Source organism: Carlito syrichta, unplaced genomic scaffold, assembly GCF_000164805.1.
Source record: "Carlito syrichta isolate Samal-C Ts95f unplaced genomic scaffold, Tarsius_syrichta-2.0.1 Scaffold299437, whole genome shotgun sequence".
NCBI lineage: Eukaryota > Metazoa > Chordata > Mammalia > Primates > Tarsiidae > Carlito > Carlito syrichta.
In genome coordinates this window covers 44323-67162 of record NW_007243533.1, presented here as the reverse complement: position 1 = coordinate 67162, position 22840 = coordinate 44323, and the positions used below count along the sequence as shown (strand labels likewise).

At 38.8% G+C, this 22840-nt stretch overlaps 1 pseudogene; it reads left to right on the top strand.

The window, feature by feature from the left end:
- The window catches only part of LOC103256972, a 61957-nt pseudogene extending 39405 nt beyond the window's left edge, over nt 1-22552 (top strand).
- The last annotated feature ends 288 nt before the right edge of the window (nt 22553-22840 follow it).

The following is a 22840-nucleotide window of genomic DNA, read 5'->3' as shown; positions in this document are numbered from 1 at the left end:
TTGTTTCTAACCAGTGGATGTGTTACTAAAGGTACAAATTCCAATTCTATACATCTAAAATTTACAATTTAGTAGGTTTTGGAATCTTATCTTTTTAAAAGTCCTCTTATAAGCAGTAATTAGACTCTAACCTGGGTCTACAATATACCAGCTGTGAGACCTTAAAGAATTTGTTAGTTACTCAGAAGCTGGTTTCCTCATTTGCAGTAGGCAAATAGAAATATAGAGTTGTGAATTTCATTTAAAATAGGACCAGCTGTTTATTTTTGTGAGTCCCAGGTAAGTGAAAATACAGGACCTCTTGTTAAAATATGTTCAATAATTTCAAGAGAGCAGCAGCAGAGAATTAAACAACATGGTGTCCAGTGTGAGAACACAGATCGCACACCCTGAGACCGTATGATTGAAAAAATGTATACTTTTACTATATACATATATCCACACATACATACACGAGCTCAAAAAATGTAGCTCATTTTGTGTATTTGAGTATAATGCTCACCTGTGAGAGTGAGAAAACACTGCATAAAAGTGGTGATAACCCCAGCTAAGTTTTGAAGGATGGGACTGTGTTTGTATGTGGATGTGGCTAGGAAGAGACAAATCCAGCAGAGAGAATCATAGTTTTTAATTCAAAAGGAGCACATATGTATTTCAAAAAAGAAGAAAGCTTTTATTCAAATGTATTTAAGGCTCACTACTTGCTAGTATTTTATCACTACATGTATTAAATTCATTTCATTCTTAAAATAACCATAAGACATGGCACTAATACTATTGACTTCTTAGAAATAGGGTAATGTTAAGTAAAAACTATACGTGAGTGCACATGTCTCAGAGCCTGGAGGTAACTGTTCATAAGTCTGATGCATATTTTTCCAATTTTTTTATTTGGAATATGTTTTTATATATTTTATATATAAGCACAAATATAATTATACATAGTTTATTGTTTATTTTGAAACAGTGAGACTATATCATTATATATATTGTCTACAATTTGGCTTTTGATATATCATAGCTAATAAAAGATAGGTACAAATTATCTGCAAATAACTATATCTGAAGTGAACATGTAAAATTACTTTCCCAAGAGCACACCGTTGAATCGTGGCAGAATTAGTACTGGCATCCCAGACTTATGTCACATTAAGTATGTGATAAGTATTTGCGAATAAATAAGCTAGCTGTACCTCATGTGTATCAATACTACTGCCAAAGTATATTGAAAATGAGTTTCACCCTAGGATAAATTTAAATACCATAATTTAGAAAGAAAAAAGATATCACTTTTAGCTGGAGACATTTTTAAAGTGTAAGGAAAAATATGGCATTTGGATATAGTCTTACAAGATGGGAAGGATTTCAACTTTCAGAAATTGATGGGAAAAGGAAAACTTTATACATCTAGAGAAGAGGAGGAACAATGGCATTTATATTAAAAAGGACAAATAAGTTTGAGGAATTTTTAATCCAAACAGTTGGGTTAGACTGAGATTGTAGAGAATCTTAAATCCTAAAGAGTTTTCTTAAAATTCCAGAGCTACCAAGGGGTTGGGAAATACATAGTGATTAACATTCTTTTCTCGAATATGCCGTTATGGGCAATGCTGACTTCTGAGTAATTTTTCAGTATTTTAGTTTGATAGAAGGAAAAACAAGTGTGACAGCAACATTGATTGCTTTTCAAATTATTTTAGTTTTCACTTCCTCTATTTAAAAATGTTACCAGAAAAGCCAAATTTCAAGAGGGAGAAGAATGTTTATAGGGATAGTCTAAATCCAGCTGACTATTTAGCAAATCAGGCAATGTGGCAGGGCTGCCCCTGTGAGAACATGTGGCTAGCATTGGATTGGATAAATACAGGATATAACAAATGTTTACCAAAGCAATTCAGGGAAACTTTCATTTGCAAGTTAAAACATTGGAAAATAATTCCAATATGGCCCCAATTGTCCATGTTGCAGTAAGTAGCAGTTGGGTCTGCTAAAGGTGGGTTAACATCCTTCCTTTAGGAGTTTCATTGAGGAATGACATGATTTTATAAAAGTGCACTAGCTATAGTGCATTCACACACACCCCAATCCTTTCCATGAATGACCCCTGAAAGTGAATTCTATGACCCTATCACTGAGTATTCCGTGTGTACAATTGTGGTCCAGCAACATATCACATAGTTGTGGTCACCTAAATCAGAATCATTGTCATTGAGAACTTAATTACATGCTTCAGATGAAGAGCTAATGATCTGACTTTCTAGGTGGAAAGGAACGTGTGGCAATCAAGGTCTGTTTATAAGGACATGGCTCCCAAGATTAAGCCAAATCTTAGTCACAATGCTTTAGTCAATGAATCTGTTGTAATAACCGTGTTATGTATGGGACCCAAAGGAAGAAGTTCAAACTGAGTCTTGAAGTGCTTCCATCTAACAAAGGAGTTCAGGTCTTTTTGTATATAAAAGCTATTATCATTTATGACAATCAGTTGGCAGCATATTTTGTGATTAATGATTACATACCTGAGAGATAACATTGAACTTTTTGAACTTCAGGTATCTTAAAGAAAATACCGTTTAAAATAATGGCTACACAAAGGCAATGCTAGGGTTACAAGATATAAAACAGGATGGTAATGGGTTTTATAAAATCAGTACAAATCAGACATATGGGATAATATCTCAACAAGTAACATGATTTATAGTCTTGTGGATGGCCAGCCTTCCAAATGACCGTACCACTCAGCTTCCTATCCTCACATACTGATCATAACTTCTTATTGTGTAAGAGTGGTAGGTAAATTTAGAAAGGAGTCTCGTAATTAGAACTAAATGTAAAACTACAGAGATATAGAAAGCTTAGGTTTGAGAAAATAGTATAAACCTTGCAAATTTTTTACATTAAATATTATATGGCTTATAGTTTTCTGCACCCATTCCTACAAAGTCTAATTTATAGGAAGATTTCTTCTTCTAACACTGTTATAGTCCTCCTTATTTATCCAAGGCACGCTGCACATGTATTACCAGTCCTGATGCCAATCATTTAAAGTTGTATACATATTTCCTTTTTAAAGCAGATTATTTTAAAGCTCTTGTTAAACTGTTTTTAGCCGGGCTCGGTGGCTCAGCCTGTAATCCCGCGCCTTTGGGAGGCTGAGGTGAGTGGATTGCCTGAGCCTGCGGGTTCGACACCCGCCTGCGCAGTGAGACCTCATCTCTACAATAAATAAAAAAATCAGCCGGGCATGGTAGCGCATGCCTGCAATTCTGGCTACTTGGAAGGCTGAGGCAGAAGGATCACCAGAGCCCAGCAGGTCGAGTCTGCGGTGGCCGGAAGCGGCCACTGCACTCCAGTCTGGGCGACAGAGTGAGACTCCAACTCAAAAAAGAAAAAAAAAAACTGTTTTTAAAGTGGCAGAGCTGGGCTTAGAATCAGGTTCAAAAACCTGCTTCAAAGTCTGGTTTTCTTCTACCAGAGCAACTTTATGATTTACAGACTGTTCTCACATGCATGATTGATTTAATTTGCAGTGACCCTGTGAAGACAGTGATCATCTACCCCTTCACGATCCTGTGATGCCAAGATTTTTGAAAACAATCTATAAGCCTGTATTTTTTCACTTGTTTACTTAACCCACTTCAGTCTTTTTATTTTTAGCCCATCATGCCACCAGTACCATTCAGTTGCTAAGTCCAATGGATGTTTTTGCAGCCCTTTCCTAACTCACCATGACGTTTACAGTTGTTGACATCCTTGTGGTAACCTTTTGTATTCCTTTTACCATTCTGACTATGAAGTCTTCTTCCGACCCCTTAAGAATTGAGGAAAAAAGTATACTGTGTTTTTTAGTTACTAATATAAGTATTGATTCATTAATTATAACATGTGCCACACTCATTTAATATGTTAATAATAGAGGAAACTGGGTGTTTGGTACATGGGAACCCTCTGTATTATCTTCTCTATTTCTCCATGAATCTAAACTTGTTCTAAAATATAAAGTACATTAAAAATAGTTTTTGTGAAACAGAGTTGTGTAATCCTGGGTATACAATATTTAAGGGATAGTCAGGAAAAAGATATCAACAGATGGGCAGAAAAAAAAAAAGAAAGTGACTGTTCTGAGACATAGGGAAACTACAAGACAGATTATCACAGAATTGAGGTTAGGAGGAATGAGGAGAAAGGTGTCGTGGAGAAGTGTTCAACACCCATCAGATACTATTGAAAGACCAAAATCACTGTATTCCCAGGGTGAAGCCCTCCTTGTTGCTGGTACTTGAAAGGAAGAAAATAATATGCCCAACTGTCTGCCTCTCTCCTTCTTCCCAGGTACCCTCCGGGGAAGCCTTGGAGTATTTCTACTGGCCACAAAAATCCCCTCCTCAATTCTTCCCCTTTGGATTCTGTTTTAAAGGCCTAGATTTACCTCTGTCTCTGCTCACTCTGATTCAGTGCTTATAAACACATCAGAAATCTTAGGTTTCTCCTTCATAACCTCAGAAACTCTTTTTGGTTTTATCTTAGGAACAAATGACATTGTGGCCAGTGTTTCTTCATTATGTAGTGGTCAGTGTCCCTTCTGTTGCCTCAGATCAGTGATCACCATCCTTTGATCATATACCCCAATCATTAAAAAATGAGCCAATCACAATAGGAAAACATATTTAATTATAAATAATATATATCCTTCTAATATATGTATTTTATAATATATATATATATATAAATTAAAACTAACAAAGGATGAAAGTAAAATTCATCCTAGTGGATAATTTTAAATGCCTTCTAACATAGCCATCTTCTAAGGGTGGTGCATACATCCTACAGTTATAGGATGGCTTTCCAACTCCAAGGGTTGTGGAGATAAGAATAACTGTAAATGTTTCCAGATCCTGAATACCTTTATGTGTATGTAATTAAACCTGAGAGTAATTCAAGTCAGGGCATCACGCTGGGTTCTCCTTTTCACCACTATCCTCCCACCATCCTTTCTGCATCACACTATGATGTATGTCCTTGAAGTATAAAAAACGTTTGGGAACTAAACAAACCACAGGGCCATGTGAAGTATTGGTCTCTTGGAGGATGCTAAAGACTAAAAGCTGGAGAGAAGAAGACAGATGGGCTAAGAAACTTGATATCCGAGGAATAACACAGTGGTGAGTGCCCTGGGTTTTCCTTTGCCTCATATACCTCCACCTAGATGCTAGAGAATCTTAGAGTCCAAGAGCAATTGCACACAAACAAAAAGCCCCAGCAAAAGTCTATTCTCTCTAGCCAAAGAAACAGAAAAAGGCAGCCTAACAGACAGAAAATTATTAGAGGATAACTGCCCTATTCCAGCCAAACATCATGAAGAAAACTGCAACCTCACCCTTTTCAGCAAAGACTGATGGGGGAGCCCAGAGGCCACCCTCACCAGACTGTGGGAGTCATTCTTCCCTCACTGCCCATCACCAGGGTGGGTCAGAGGGGGCTGAGTGAGAGGCCTGGACGTCAACCACCTTCCAGCAGTAATAAACCTCCTTTTATGTCTCAGTGTCAATAGAGGCCACACACAGACTAGTAATGAGTCCCATAAGGAGAGGAGCAAAAGGGAGAGGCTGATAGTATTCAAAGAAGTAATGACTGAAAACTTCCCAAATGGCTGATAATATTCAAAGAAGTAATGACTGAAAACCTCCCAAATTAGACAAAAGACACAAACCTACTAATTCAAGAAGCTAAATGAACCCCAAACAAACAAGATCCAGTGAAATTCATGCTAAGGCGTGTCATAAAACTTCTGAAAAACTAAGACAAAATATCTTGAAAACTGTGAGAAATGACACTTTCCCTGTAAGGGAAAAGCAATTTAAATGGTAGCAGGTTTCTCATTAGAAACTACGGAGCCCAGAAAGACATGGCATGGTATTCTCCAAGTACTGAAAGACAAGAAATTTTAAAAATAGCGTTTTATATCCAGTGAATATATTTTTCAAGTATGAAGGGGAAATCAAGACATTCTCAGATGAAGGAAAACTAAGAGATTTTGTCACCAGTCGACCTACCCTAAAAGAATGGCTAAATAAAGTTCTTAAAACAGGAAAGTAATGATAAAAGAAGGAATCTTGAAAAAAATAGGAAAGAGGAACAGAAAAAAGAAAAATATGAGTAAATGCAATGGATTCTGCTCTTGAGTTTTCTAAATTGTATTTGACAGTTGAAGCAAAAATCATTACATTGTTTGATGTGGTTCTCAATGTACACAGAGGGAATATTTAAAACAATTATAAGTAGGAAATGTAAAGAAACTGAAAAGGAAGTAAAGTTTTTAAACTGATAAAACTGGGACACCACTCTAGAAAATAGTCTTGCATTTTCTTTAAAAATTAAACAAACCCTTACCATGTGTCTCAGCAATTGTACTTCTGGGCATTTATCCCAGAAAAATTAAAACTCATTTTCACATAAAAACCAGCACACAAGGTCCGTAGCAATTTTTATTTATAATAGCCAAAAATGCTAAAACAAACAAAACCAAATGCCAATCAATAGGTGAATCGTTAACTACCCTGTGGTATATCGGTACCATGGACTACTACTCAACCAATAAAAAGGAATAAACTGTACATGCAACAACTTGAATGTATTCCATGTATCTCAAGGGCATTAAGCAGAGTTTAAATAGCTAGGCTCAAAGTGACACATATTGTAATATCCCAATTGTATATTAAACACAAAATGGCAAAATTATAGAGTGGGATAACACATTCAATATTTTCAGGCATTAGGGCATGACTATGAAGGGATATCAACCTGGAGAGCTTCTTCACTGAACATTGTTTTTTCTTAGAAGGCATTTCTCTTTTTCCCTTTCATGCCTTAGTACTTCATGAATGACAGTCAATTCTCAACTATTACTAATAAAACTGAAGTACTAACATTTTTATTCATAGAAGAGTGGTTTATTCAACTCACCAATTTATGGCTATATATTATTTGACCATATAGCAACTGTTATATCAGCAAAATTTGGTAGCTGTCATACAGAAAACATAATTTTTTTTTTTTTTTTGGAGCTGGAGTCTCACTCCAGTGCCCAGGCTGGAGTGCAGTGGCACGCTTATGGCCACCCCAGCATCAACCTGCTGGGCTCTGCCAATCTTTCCGCCTCAGCCTTCCAAGTAGTCGGAACTACAGACGTGCGCTACCATGCCCGGCTAATTTTTGATTTATTGTAGAGACAATAAGTTGTCTTATTTATTACCTTGCTAAGTTCCCCGGGCTGGTCTTGAACCTGCAGGCTCAGGCAATCCATTCACCTCGGCCTTCCAAAGTGCTGGAATTACAGGCTAAGCCGCTGAGCCCGGCCTACTTTTGTTATCTTTAAGATCCTTAAATAAGCTAGGGAGCAAGTGGAGAAAGAACAGCTCTAAGACCAAATGGAAATGTTAAAATATTGACTGGCTTGAACTTTTTTTTCTGAACTCACTAGGAAGCTAGCACTTTGACTTTGGAGTCCCACCTTTGCTGCCTTCCCACAGCTTGATCTTGGCAAAGTATTTAGTACCATTAAGCTTCAGTGGCCATATCTGTGAAGTGGTGATATTAATGATTATTATAGCACTGCATCTTGGTGAGTCTTGAGTGAAAAGATGCATATAGTGCCTGTCCAATAGGAAGAAACCTCAAAAAATGTTGCCATTTAAAAAACAATTTTATAGCCTAAATTTTCTGAAGTTGAGCAATGTTCGCTGTTTTAGGTGACTTTATGATTTCTACAGGTGCCAGTACCAGAGTTACAAAATAAAACCTTTAGAAAGGGCAAAATAAGGACATTTTGTCTATGCTGTGAGTAGGAGTAAAATGAACCTGATTGAGTGGGCAGTAATCCTGACTCTGTCACTACTTTTGAGCACAATTGTTTAAAACACGAGGGGTTTGAACTAGGTGAACATCCAGGTGTCTTTACGCTCAAAAATTACTCAGGTGGCATCAGCAGTTCTTTCTTCCCTAACCACTCATGCATGATCCTGGGGGTGTATAAAGATGATAGTCTGGAGAAAGTACACCGTCTGCTGGGCACATTATATACCTGGTGCATGAGTGTGATGGGGATGAGGGAAGGGACAGAAAAGACACACCCCTACCCCCCACTGTGGGCCAAGCCCTAGGTTCTCATTTCATTTTTTGAATAACCCTGTGAACTGGTTATTGTCCCTGTTTAGAAATAAAACTGCTCAAATAATAGGGGTTGAAATAAAATCCAATCTGTAAAGCCCTTGCTCTCTACAGTAAAAAGCCTAGCCTCTCTATCAGTAAAAACATAAAAATGTTCAGTACACACATGTGCGCACGCTGTATAGGCATGGGTTTGGGTGTTCCATGCGGGCCACATCCCACACACAACAGTGACATTGGTCACCCATTGGTCTAATAACCCTCTGCTAATTGGGAGTGTTCACAGCTCATATGCTTATACATTGCAGATGTCTGCAGCCTGCTGAGGATTATTAAGTGTGGCAATTTTCCTCTCAGGTAATTGGTTTTGAGCCATGGAGGGATACTTGAGTAAGCACTTCCATTTTAATATCATTTTAAAGAGATAAAAAAGGATTCTAAAATTTCATAATGTCTAAATTTGGTACTGCTGTTCTGGAAGTAAAGAAACTTTATAGTCATGTGCTCTTTATAAAGAGATAATTGCCTGCTTCTAAACTTCTTTAGGTAGGATTTTTAGTGGGGTAAAGTGTAGAAGCTCCGCAATGAAGGAGACTTGGTTTCCAGCCAGAAATGGATTCTTGCACAGGAAGTCTGTCCTCCATGTAGCCAGACTCCGATGACAGTGTTACCAAGTGTCTAGATAAATGTTCATCCCGTGGAGATGTCATTTTTCAAGTCTTATCATGTGGTAGTGGCTAAGCCTCCTGTTACTGTCAGACACAGAGGACTTCAGTTCCTCTTCCCTCCTCTGATCTGCAACTTCACCTTCTCGACTGCCTCTTCCCCCTCCACACTTAAATATCTTCACTTCTCTCCCACCTTCAAAAACAAATACTAAAACTAAAAATCAAAGCTTCCTTGGTCCTGGACCTCCATATAGCTGTCTTCCCCTGCCTTCAAGGTTGGCTTGCAGTGTGCATTCTATTCTTTCAGCTCATTTACTTCCTTTACTTCAGACACGCAGTGGCCAGTCTCCCGCGTCCTCCCTCTCCTCCCGCACACATGCCACTGAAAGTGTTTTCACTGTGTCCTCACACGACTTCCTAGTTGCTAAACCTTTGGATGTCTGCTTCTGGGTCTCCACTTACCTGTGACCTTTGACACTGTGATCACATCTTCCCAGATTCTCTGGAACTTCCTAGAATTTTCTCTCCTGGTTCTCTGACTCTCAACTGGTCATTCTGCTGAGTTTCCTTCAAGGTCCTTAAATGTTGAGCTTCCCTGGAATTCTCAGGAAAAAACTTTGTACATGCACTTTAGAATGTGATCCTAATTATTCCTATGACTTTGGCTTCCACCTTTAAACTGCTCTTTGCTCAGCCTCTTTCCCAAATATCTCTAGTCCACGTCTTCAGGACACTTCTGAGATCGACTAGATATCTCCTCTCGATTACCTCCTGAGGTATACCATGCAAGACATCTGCACCCACCACAACCTCCCTTTCCTCTTCTTTCTTCAATGCTCTTATCTCAGTAAATGACTCGACAGCCTATCTGTTAAACCCAGAAACCTCCACATCATCCTTGACAACTAAAAAGACATAATATAAAGGTTAAAAGAAAGATTCCAGAAATAATAGATCAGACCAGGTGCGGTGGCTCAAGCCTGTAATCCCAGCACTTTGGGAGGCCAAGGTGATGGGATTGCCTGGGCCCACGGGTTCAAGAATGGCCTGGGCAACTTGGAGATACCTTATCTCTACCATAAATCAAAATATTAGCCAGGTGTGGTAGCACGCCTATAGTTCCAGCTATTTAGAAGGCTGAGGTAGAAGGATCGCTGAGCCCAGCAGGTCGACGCTGGGGTGGCCGTGAGTATGCCGCTGCTCTCCAGCCAGAGAGATGGAGTGAGACTGCAACTCAAATAATAATAATAATAACAATAATAAATCACCTGTGTTTGAGTCTTAGTGGTTCCATTTTTTAGCTGTGTGTTGTCATGGGCTGTTTTCCTTTTCCTGGGCCTCTGATTCCTCATTTGTAAAATGAAGATAATAATAGTACCTACCTCACAATGTTGTCATGATTAAATTAGATAAGTTTTTGTAAAGCACATCACTATGTGTTTGCCCTTCTGTTTTAATATTTGTTACAGAGGTCATAATACCCCCTTCAGCTCAGAGCCTGCAGTATCTTCTATTTTTCTTAGCATTCATATTTCTTAACTTGCCTTTGAAGACGCAGAAAGCTCAGCCTCCCGCCTGCTCCAGTGCTTGGTCCCAGGGCAAAAGAAACACACTGGATATCCTTGTGCTCTGTCTCTGGGGCTTTTCAAATGCTGTTCCTTCTGTCTTGAAACACTCTTCCCAATTTCCAGCTCCCTTTACCTGGATAGCTCCTACTTCAAGTTTCCCTAGGAAGTCAGATAGCTCGACTGGTTTCATACTCAGCTACAAATCCCCACACCACTCTAATTTCTTTTGCATAGCACAGGTGCTCCATTGTAATTTACTGCAAGTGATTCTTGCTGGGTTTTATATGATTCGTTTCTTATCCTTTTGTTATAAACTTCTGTCTTTCATTATAAACTTGTAAGTTTGCATAGAGGAAACATTTTGTTTTAGGAAGTAAGGAATGTCATTTTTTTCCTGAGATGCTCAGAAGTATCTGTCAAATGATCTGAAGCAATGATTAAATGAGTGTTGCTTTCCTTATAGTTTGACACTGATAGAAGTTGTAGGAGTCAAAATGCAAAAGGGATAATTTTACAAGCATCATTTATCTAATATTGTCATGAAATCTGGATAGTAGTAATTCACTATTGATCATTTGTCAAAACAGTTGCTGTTTAAAACAGACATTGTCAAGAGGAAAAAAAAATTTTTGCATTTCATTATGTACCCAATGCTGAGGCAGCATACTCTGGTGGAAAGAGGGTGAGTCTGGAATCACAGCTGGAGTGTGAAGCCAGCCTCTGCCCACTCCTGACAAGGCAACTTGAAGCAGTTCAGTCTACCCATTTCCTCACTTTAGAGAGAATTGTATCTCACTATAAAAGTTTTGACAATTAAATAAAACACAGTTTTAATACAACTCAATGCTTGGCACATAGTAAAGTTTCAAATAGTATATAATGCTATTAGATAATGGAGGGAGAACTTCAAAAAGTAAGTCTAGGCCAGGCATTGTGACTCACATCTGTAATCCCAACCCTTTGGGAGGCTAAGGTGGGAGGATCGCTTGAGGCCAGGAATTCAAGACCATACTGGACAACAAAGAGATGCCTCGTCTAAATTCAAACAAACAAACAAACAAATAAAAAATATGCCCGAAGTAAGTAGTTCCAAGGTGTTGTGGGAATGAATAAGTTAAAGTATATTCAGTATTTAGTGCAGTGACTAGGGTTTAGGGTTTGCTTAATAAATAATCACTCCTGTCATCCTCCTTATTGAGTTGAGTCTATGAATTGCAACTCCTCAGTGTCATTGTCAGAAGTGACATGAAGTGGACGTGTTCAGAAGACATTTTCTATAGTTTATAATCTTGCTTAAGATTCACTTATTTAGCCGGGCTCGGTGGCTCAGCCTGTAATCCCACGTTTTGGGAGGCTGAGGTGAGTGGATTGCCTGAGCCCACGGGTTTGAGACCCGCCTGGGCAACTTGGGGAGACCTCATCTCTACAATAAATCAAAAAATTAGCCGGGCGTGGTAGTGCATACCTTGTAGTTCCAGCTACTTGGAAGGATCACCGGAGCCCAGCAGGTCGAGGCTGCGGTGGCCGGGAGCGTGCCACTGCCCTCCAGCCTGGGCGACAGAGTGAAGCTCCAACTCAAAAAAAAAAAAAATTCACTTGTTTTATAAGACTATTTCTATTTTCAGTCCACACTTTCAAAATATACCTTAAAATACTCTAGATGGATTGAATATTGAATTAATGTGTAATAAACTGGAGAAGATAACAGTTTTCCTTACTATTATGTTTCTTGATTATACAATATGTAATAAATAGAACTCTTCAATAAAAGTGATTTGCACGTTAGCCATCTTCTGTAGTTATGAAGCTGTGCGCATTTGGAATATAGCTTTTCTAGTTCTGGCCTTTTAGTTAAATGCATGCATGTCAGCTTCCCCCAGCTAGCAAGATATTTGAATGGAAATAGTATGCCTTATTTCTTTGATATTTTTAGCTCTTATATGGTGACTGCAACATAGAAGGTGTTGATTAGTTGGTGGTAGGTGGACAGAGAGATGAAAGGGTGAACAATATCAACCCATTTAAAGCAACCGAGGCTGCGGTGGCCAGGAGCGGCCACTGCACTCCAGTCTGGGTGACAGAGTGAGACTCCAACTCAAAAAATAAAAAAAAATAAAAATAAATAAATAAATAAAATAAAGCAACCAGCATGCATGGTAACCTTCTGTTATATAGTGTCCATTTCTGTCGTCAATCCTGTAATACAGTCCCTGAATCTCACAGCTAACCCACCCACTCAATTTTAATCTGCAGTGTGCAGCATACCAGAGTGACTACTTTGTGAACATAGCATCATAGCTGCCACTTTGCATCTCTGTCTGTCTGTCTCAACCATGCTGCCACTAGTTGAGTAGTTTATGTACTATAGGCTGAGAAAAATCTGTTCATTTTCACTCAACACAGCATCTTTGAACACTCTCACAGAGTAACTGAATGTACACTGCCATGCCATATAAATAGCACACTGTGTTCAAACATGTGGTCCTGTCAGAAGCATTGTATTGCAGACAGTTTTCCTTGTGGACTTACAGGAGGCATCCCTGAGCAGTAACTAACAGAAGGCATTGTTCTAAGCAATTTCTAGGCCTTAATCCTCCCAGCAAAACTATGATGTTTGTGCTATCCTTATACCTCAGAGGAGAAAACCGAGACATGAAGAAATAGTTTCCTTGGCAGAAGTCAGTTAGCTAACAAGTATAGAGCTAGTATTCAAATATAGGCAGTCCGACCCTACAACCCAGATTTTCTACCTTTCTATTATATCTCCATGCTCAAAGCCATTCCAAAATTGTCTCTATAAGAGATTAAATGTCAGCATAGGGCCAAATCTAAAATCATTTGCTGAACTCAGAAAAAAATTTGGCACTCTTGTTAGAACAGCAAGAACTACCCATATGAAATAATCCAAATTCATGCAAAAGAAAGTGCTTGTTAAGTAAATATAAGTTATTATAAGTACAATCTTGTTCTTTTATGGAGTTCTTTTTGTCTGCATGACATGCTCCAGTGTGAAACCTTCTACTAAATTTATTGTAAAATCTCTCCCCCAGGGGGAGAGAATTCAATTTACATTAAGGCATTTAATAAACCATGAAAAGTTGATCTAGATATTTCTGAGGGAAAATATATTCATTATATTGTTTTCTGATATTTCTTCTTTTTCAGTCTTACTTTGAGTCATCCTGTAAATTCTGTAAGAATCATGATGATGTCACAGCAGAAGTTATGTGTTTCATTTTTGAGGTATGAAAGAGTCCTTGAATTTTTTAATGCCAATTAATATGATTACGCATTTTTTGTTGTTTTAACTGTATGCATATTCTTTATTGTATAAGTTGCTTTATCTAGAAAAAATAAGCAGTACATTTTATACATATATTATTTGATATCTTTGGTTAAGACTAGTAATTTTCAAGTTTTCTACGTAGTAGAGTTTTTTTGAAATTAGAAAAGAATAATGCTTATAAAAGTTTGTCATGATTAATATAATTAGTTAGAAATTTAGTTAACTGTGAGTAATGGGTGGGTAGATCATAGGCACTCTTTGTTTGTTTGTTTGAGTTGGAGTCTCACTCTGTGGCCTAGGCTGGAAGGCAGTGGCACACTCACGGCCACACCAGCATCAACCTGCTAGGCTCCAGTGATCCTTCTGCCTCAGCCTTCCAAGTAGCTGGAATGCTACCTCCCATGTCTGGCTAATTTTTGATTTATTGTAGAGACAAGGCCTCACCAAGTTACTCAGTCTGGTCTCGAACCTGCGAGCTCAGGCAGTCCACTCACCTTGGCCTCCCAAAGTGCTGGGATTACAGGCTGAGCCACCAAGCCCGGCCCATAGGCACTCTTATAATCATTGTAAGGCAAGTGTGGAGAAAAAGAGAATGAGCCAAGAAAAGACAAAGAAAAGAAAATGTTTTAGAGGGAAAGAAAAGAGAGACTGGCCTTAAAGAAGAACCAGCAGCTTGTTCTTTTGGCGTGTCCCTTTTATACCCTCTAGCTAAGGTCTGGTGATCACGTAGCACACATAGTCCTGAGGAAGCAGATGCTGGTGGTCACGTAATCCCTAGATGTGGCCTTGAGGAAGCAGGCTGGTGCTGGTAGTCATGTAACCTTGAGATGCAATTCTTGAGAAAGCAGATGTTGGCAGTAAAAACAAGAGTCCCTTAGGCAAGCGGGGAAGGAGTGGGGAGGGGTGAGTGGGGTTATAGCTCCCTTACGATAATCACCCCAATTTCCTCCAGTGAGGGAACCCCACAACTTGCTACCAAAGTCTACTCAGGCTTAATTCATGGGGATATTTTTCCTTAGAAATCCTAAAATAAAGGACACCCCAAGCAATCCATGAGCATTCAGCAGGAAGACTCCTTTGCTTAAATGATTTGCAGTGTGCAAGCTTATTTAATCTTGCATCTAATGCTGCCATTGGTGTCCACCTTTCCAGTTGCTATACTCTTTTGAAATCCTTTTTATCACCACAGATTTCCTCTATGCTTAGAGGTCCTCTTGTGTGAGGATGTTGATCTGCAAATGCATGGACCATTCGGGCAGAGATCAGAAAGCTCTTAGGGCATTCTGAGTGTTTCACACCCATCTCTCTTGATTTCCTTACTCTCTTGAATTGGAAAAAAAAAAAAGATAACTACTTTTGGCTTTTAGAAGCCCATATTTTGCCCTGTGAAACTAAGTTTTATCTAAAGACTATTTTTAATCATCAGATTATCTGTTTCAGTGTCTTCACTGCTGTGTGGACTTCTGATTTTAAGAAAAGCCTCATAAGCATGACTCCTTGGGTAAAAAGAGAATTTATGCCTCGCCTGCATAAATTTTAACCCAATGTTCTGAAACTGCATGTAGTAAAACTAGTTCCCCTCAAAACATCTAATCATTAAAATTTTATAAAGATATGTTGCTATCTCTTGTTGAAATTATTAATATAAAGCCAAATAGTACTTGAGGTTTAAATTTTATAACTGGAGAACTTCAAAGAAATATTTTTTCCTTATCTGATTACACAGAATGTGGATATGGAATAAATAACATTTTTATGGCTTAGTAAATGTCAGAAAGAGAGGCAGTCTCTTTCAGACATGCTCATCATGTAACATGAGTAACCTATGGATCCTGTGAAGTTCTCCCTTTCTTCTCATAAATTCAGCTACTATCCACTCTATAAGAAGTCACATTAGCTATGGATAAAAGTAAGGATTTCTACTTGGCATAATTCCTGTGGTGTAAAAATAGTTTGTGCACTTTTTACCCACAAAATATGTGGAATGAAAGTTATGTCAAATTACTAAGGGTATAGAATAGCACGATTATTAGCTAACATTTACTATGTGCTAAATGCTATCCTGAGTGCTTTATATATATGAATTCATGTGGACTTCAAAACCACACAGAATGGGTATTCTAGAATCTGTTTTTCAGAAGGAACACTAAGGCACAGAGAAGGCTAGTAAGTTTCCTGATGTCTCATAGTTAGTAAGTCAGGATTTAAGTCCAGGTAGTTGGATTTCAGTTCCTAAATGCTTGACTATGCCATATTGCCTCTACAGTAAATTCACCATTTACAATTTTTTTAATATAAAAGTCACTGCTAATTCATGGAAAGATTATAATGTGTGAATTATGAAAGTCAGAAATATAAAAAAAGACTACTAGAAAAATGCTTGTCACTGGGATGATTTGATCAAACTACTATATGTCCAGTGTTCTCATTGCTATTATACTCTCAGATTAGGTTAGATTTTAAAAAAATAACATTAAGGAGATATATGAGTTTTACATAAATATTTCAGATCATGTAATTATGTCCCTTTTATTTGTGTAGCTATGGAACACCTACAGTTTATAAATTCCATATACATTTTTATTTAATCTCATTTGCCCAGAGACTTGGAAAGATTTAATGTGGTAGAAGAGAGTATTAACCCAGGCTTACATGAGAACATTTGACCTAATTATAAGATTGTAACTTCACATTAAGAAAAAAAACAACTGACTTATGCTCAAGGCAAATGCATTGTGGTATATACTATCTGCCTTTGACTCCTGCCTTTCTGTCTATATTGTTAATGGAACTGTGAAAAATAAGCACAGAATATGTATGTTTTCTCTCTGCTAGTCCGTTCACGTGTTAATAATGCTGGGCTCCATTCCAGTTTATTAACTCTTCCTTGGCCATTGACACCTCTGCCCACTGGCTTCCCCCAGGCATACCCTACTTCCTGTGAGGAACTGGCAAGAAATTGTAACCCAAGCAGTCCAACTCTATGATGTGCAACTGATAACAATTATGAACAAGTCAAGAGTACATTGTTATCTCATGCAACAACAAATAATAAGTATAAAATGAGTGAGTTATTTAGAGAAGAGTAAAAGGAAAGGCTTAGAATCTCTGACATACACTGTACCATGCAGCATGCTAGCACTCGTCAAAGTAAACAAGGGCTAAGTCAAATGAATACCTTCCCATTTAATCTCCTAATGAGAAACTGTGAAACTCTGCTTAGAGATGGTCAAAGAACAGTCCTGTTACAATTCTAAAATTATAGTTCTTTTCACTAAGAGGGGACACACACACACACACACACACACACACACACACACACACACACAGCCTTTAGACTAGAAGATGAAGTTAGATACACAATTTTCATAAAAGGGAAGTTGGATGTAATAGGGGTTCAAAGGAAATCATATCCAATGTTAGAAGAAATAGAGGGGCTTGCTATGGAAAAGATGGCATTTGATGAGACGCTCAAATGCAGCAGGCTTCGTGTAGAGCTATGGGATGGAGCACAGGTATGGTGGGCTAAGGGAAGGAGTCGTAACAACGACAGGGAGTTAGACAAGTATATGCAGCTTTCAGATAACCTCCTGTATAGTCAAGTCTGTGCTTGACACAGCTTACGAAGCCTTTGTGTTCTACCCCCAGCTACCTGTCCATCCCACTTGTCCAATTGCTTCCCCAGTGTTGGAGCTGTGACAAATCCTCCAAAAAGTTCTGCTTTATCTATTTCACTCAGCTCCCCTCTCCAGCATGGCCTCTGCTGTCTTGCGTTTCTGTGGTGCTGCCTCCCCTTCCTATTTCTCTCCTTAAGATCCTGACATCTCAGAATCACAGAGCACATTAGAGACCATCTGGGACAGGTACCTCCATTGTTGCTCCTCTTGTCCTAATTTTATAAAACATTTTATGAAATGTTCTTGCATTTCTTCTCTTTTCCCTGAGGGCCTAACATTACTGACAGGATTGACCATATTTGATAGCCGGAGGCAACTGCCTTTGCTTCCAAATAAAGCCATTCCCTACTTTTAGGCTTAGCTGTAATCTACCTGAGAGCATTGAAAAAAATCAGATGGAACTAACTCTCACCCTACTACCCTCCTTGTTAGGTCCCAAATGAATCCTAAGAAGTAGGCATTATTCCTCTTTTCTGGAAGACATTGCAACTCTTGTGACCTACATGACAGACACATGAGTAACTCATTGCAGGTGCCTGGGAATTAAATTGCTGGTGGGGTTTCAGGAGTCCTAGGCCATCATTGCTGCAGTGATCCTTCTCTGGCAAGCAAAGTTACTTTGTTACAAGAGACTAAGAGAACATTGATAACACAAGTCTGTTTTATAATTAGACATAGAATCAGGAAGGAAAACAAATCTCTCCAGAAATGAATTTGTATACTTAGGGCTCTGTTTAGAACCGTTAGTAGTTTACTGGGTTTCACTGATTTTGTCTTGCAAATTTAGTTTGAGGTGACAGACATGCTTTCATCATCACTCTGAACTCCTTTGACACTGAATTGAGCAAAGAAGACTGGGAGACCCTCTACCCGACCTTTGGGATGCTCTGCCCTTGAGGGGCTTTGCCTGTTGGCTCAAGCAGAAGACTTTGACCAGATGAAGAAAGTAGAGGATCATTATGGGGTAGGTGATGTCACCGGGTTCCCCAAGTGCCTCGTGTAATCTCATCACATGTGCCTTTGAACCTTACATCTCAAAGTTCCACTTCTTATCACAAAAAAGTCATATTTGTAAGTCACACAGTGTCTCTTGCTGTAACTGTCTCTCTCACAGAAATACTTAAAGTTTGTAGCCCAAGCTGGTATTTTTTAAGGTTCCTGCCAAGCAAGTACTTGTTGAAATCTCCAAGGAGTGGTCATCTGAGCATGCCTTTTGAAGTGCTTGATAAAGCAAGTTCCCCAAGAGACTGTGAAGTGTTCTGGAAATGTGAGCTCTTGTCAAAGTTATGTAAAATAGTCTGACCCAGCAGTTCTTTCAGGTCCCCCACTAGGGAAACAGGATTAGGTACAGAATACTTGAGTGGATCACAAGGGAATATGGGTCTGTTGGTTTTTCCATTCCCTTTGCTAAGTGGTCAAAATTGAGAAAAAGATCACTGCTTGTGTCCATCCCCTACTCCAGCATCTGACTGCTCTTGGAGAGCCTGACACTTCTAGCTCAAGGTTATACACCTTGTCTCTGATTCCATTTCCTCTGACTTGAGGACAGTTATGTACATACCCTCCAGGTAATTTTTCCAGGCCCAGAATGCCACTCATCTTTTCCTGTGGATTTCTGAAGCACTCCAGGAAAGATGAAAGTCAGCAAATGATGCCTAAACCTTTGTAACATCTCATGAGTAACTGCATGGGACGTTTTAGCATAAAATTAAAACTTGAGCTTCTCCCCAAATTCCACACCTTTCACAATTAAAATTGTATGTGAATTTTGTCATCAGTTGTCATCTCAAAGAACCCGTGAACACATACTTAACAAATCACAACCAGTTATTGAGCCTCTATCATGTATCTAGCTAGTCCTAAGAACCTACCTGTGGAAATGAGCTCAAACAGTGCTTAATGACAGTGGCATTACTTTTGCCTCTTGCCTTATAGCCTTGAGTAAGCCAATAGGCTGGCATTTCATCCACACTGGTTATTTGGAATTTTTAATGTTTCCTCAGGAACCAAAGATCCTATAAAAAACATCGAACGTTTCTGGTGTCAATTTTTTTTTAAATTAGATGCATAATTTTTGTATTGCTAGGAAAAACATATTTTTATATATTTATAAGGAATGAAAACTTTTTAAAAATAAGTTTAAGATATACAAACCTCTTTGTTCAAACCTGTAGTTAGCTGTTGGGAAAAGACATTGGAGGACGTGTTTTATGAGCCTGAGGTATGACATATGCAGAAATGCTATTAGCTTAGATACTTTTCTTCTCTGGTAGATGTTATATATTTTGTTCTGATTTGGGGTTTTCTTTTTACAGTTGATTGTGCCAGTTGATTAGGCACATTCATAGCTTGACAATCAACAATGAATACAATGTATATTAGTAACTCTGCCTTGGAGAGCCAGGGCTCTATGGCTCACGTATAACAAGTGGATTGCTTGAGCCCACGGGTTCGAGACCCACCTGGGCAGCAAGACTTCATCTCTACAATAAATCTAAAAATCAGCCAGGTGTGGTAGCGCATGCCTGTACTTCCGGCTACTCGGAAGGCTGAGGCGGAAGGATCGCCGGAGCCCAGCAGGCGAGGCTGCAGTGGCCGGGAGCGGCCACTGTACTCCACTCTGGGCGACTGAGTGAGACTCCAACTCAAAAAAAACAAAACAAAAAAAACCACTTCACATTCAACTGTTCTGTCCAGACAGATGTGTACACAGAAGCGTTCTGGAAGGAGTGCAGCTATTCCATAATTAATAAACTAGAGAAGAAGGAAAGCTAGGCCATCTTCAGGATCAAATATTGACTCTCCTCACTGTGGTACATCTTATTGTCTAATCCATCTCTTCTTCAAGAAGGGATTATCCATGGTTATAACTCAGGGGCACAGTTATAATCCTTAGGAATTAATAATGTGGAAATCCATCCAAAGAGTCTAAATTATTCTCTTTCCCCCCAAGAAAAAGCAAAAGAGTGTTTAATTCATTTATAGCCAGTTTCTAGAATACTGTACTGTTCAACAACAGTGCTTCCCTGTTTTGGTACCAGACAAGGTCCTCCAATTCTTGAATTTTTTTAGTATGTTCTATTCATTTCTCTGAAACTATTGGCCCTTCCATCTTTTTAGTTTTTTTTCTTTTTTGAGTTGGAGTCTCACTCTGTCACCCAGACTGGAGTGCAATGGCATGCTCCCGGCCACCGCAGCCTCAACCTGCTGAGCTCCGGTGATCCTTCCACCTCAGCCTTCCAGGTAACTGGAATTACAGGTGCGTGCTACCACGCCCAGCTAATTTTTGATTTATTGTAGAGACGAAGTTTTGCCAAGTTGCCCAGGCAGGGCTCAAACCCACGGCCTCAGGCAATCCATTCACCTCAGCCTCCTAAAGTGCTGGAATTACAGACTGAGCCACCGAGCCCGGCTGGCCCTTCCATCTTAATCTTATTTATTTATTTGGGTCAAGGTCTCACTCTTGCCCAGGCTAGAGTGCAGTGGCATGATCACTGCTCATCACAGCATCCTACTCCCAGACTGAAGCAATCCTCCTGTCAGCCTCCCGAGTAGCTAGGACTGCAGGTTGCATGTCAGCATGCCCGGCAACTTTATTTATTTATTTTTTGTAATGATGATGTCTTACTATGTTGCCGAGGCTGGTATCCAACTCCTGTCCTCAAGCAGTCCTCCCACCTCCATTTCCCAAAGTGCTGGGTTTACGGGCATGAGCCACCACACCCAGTTTCCATCTAATTAAAACTAAAAGAGAATCCTGAAATTTACCCAAACTTTAGGGTTAGATTGACTCAGAAAGCAGAATGGGAACCTTCCTTAAGACTTGCCCTTTAGATATTTCAACAGCTCTCTAGTTCTGTCATAGAAAGAATTAAAAACAATACAAATTTTCAATGCATTAGGCTTGTTTTAAAATTCCATGCCATTGCACCACTGCTGCAAAGGAGGCTGTTAAGGATGCTGCCTTTGACAGGAAAAACAAGTGTCTACTCCTGAGAACAGAGATGGCTTCTACTTCCTGACTACTTGACTTGAGATTTTCAGAGCTGCATGAGGGACTCAGCACCTCTCCTCCTTCTTTCCATTCTTAATGTCAGAATGGAAAAAAATAAAGGAGTTGTTCTATTTCAGACTTTACTTCATTTTTTTAAAATGTTTTTTGAAAATTGTCTTTTGCTCATCTACTATCTGCAGAAAAAAAAATTCTACTGTATGTGAAGTTTCTGCACAGCATTCTAAGAACGCTCATAATGTGGCTCAGTCTAAATTCCAGGGACCTGAAGCATTGCCCTAAAACTTATGTAAAATCATATAAATTGTGGCCAAGAAGAAATACTTCACCTAAATGAGACAAATTCACTAGCTAGAAGCCAGATAAATACTACAAATTTGCACCCTAAAATTCTCCTGGGAGTTTTTGTGCTAGCAGTGCTACTAGGATTTGGAGCTTGTCTGGTATGCTTTTATATCTACTTGCTTTTATAACTACTGTTACCTATGTTTATCTGAAGTGACACTCTCTATTTAGAACTTGCTGAGTTACCACCTTTTTCCTCTGTTTGGCCCAACTTGAACACTATTTTAATACCAATAGCACTGCATAAGCACAAGCCAGTCTGTAGCTTAAAATTATTTCATAAATGTGATATGTTCCAAATAAATGGATGGTCCATTTTAATTTTTTCTTTCTTCAGGTAAAAAATGAGTGTGCTGACATTCAACAGACATGTCTACTACGGTGTGTGTGTTTTATTTCTACGTAAAGCTGAAGGAACAAGAAGTCAGGAATGTTGTAGCAGAATGTACTTCACAGAGACATCACACTAAAATCAACAGTTACCTTCCAATTTTATAACCTAAGGGAGAAAACTTCAAATGCAGAAAATCATAAATGTTAAAAGGAAGTTTTTGAGGAAAATAAAAGGAATTGTGTCATATTATCTTGGTTACACCAAAGTGAGCCCCGCTGCACCTTCATGAATTGCAAATCCACTGGAAACACAGTCAACGAATCCTGAAACAAAGTATTTCTTTTATTTCAGCAAACTTGGATCTTGTTTCCATATTTATGTTTCAGTCTTCACTGGGATTTAGAGGTTAATTTTATTTAACCCTGTGGTACTTTACCTGTTCTTGCTTAATAATGTTAAAAACTGAACCTAATAAAAATGTTTCACTTTTGCTTTTCCATGCTTCTCTACAGGCCCAAATACTGAGTGTCTCCTTTACTTTTTAACCGTCTGTTAATTGATATGCACAAGGGTCTTTAATGTGCCACAAGGCTGCAGGCAGAAGTTAAACTCCCTTTCTATGTGTATAAACAAGGAAGTTTCTAATCCTTCCAACTTCTTCCTCTGTCACCCAAGAGTCCAACCATTTTGTGTATATAGAAGAGAAACTTCCCTAAGCCCCTTGAGGCAAGTAAAAAGTGTCCCAAGCATAGATAGGAATACACACATTGCAATTTGAAGAGCT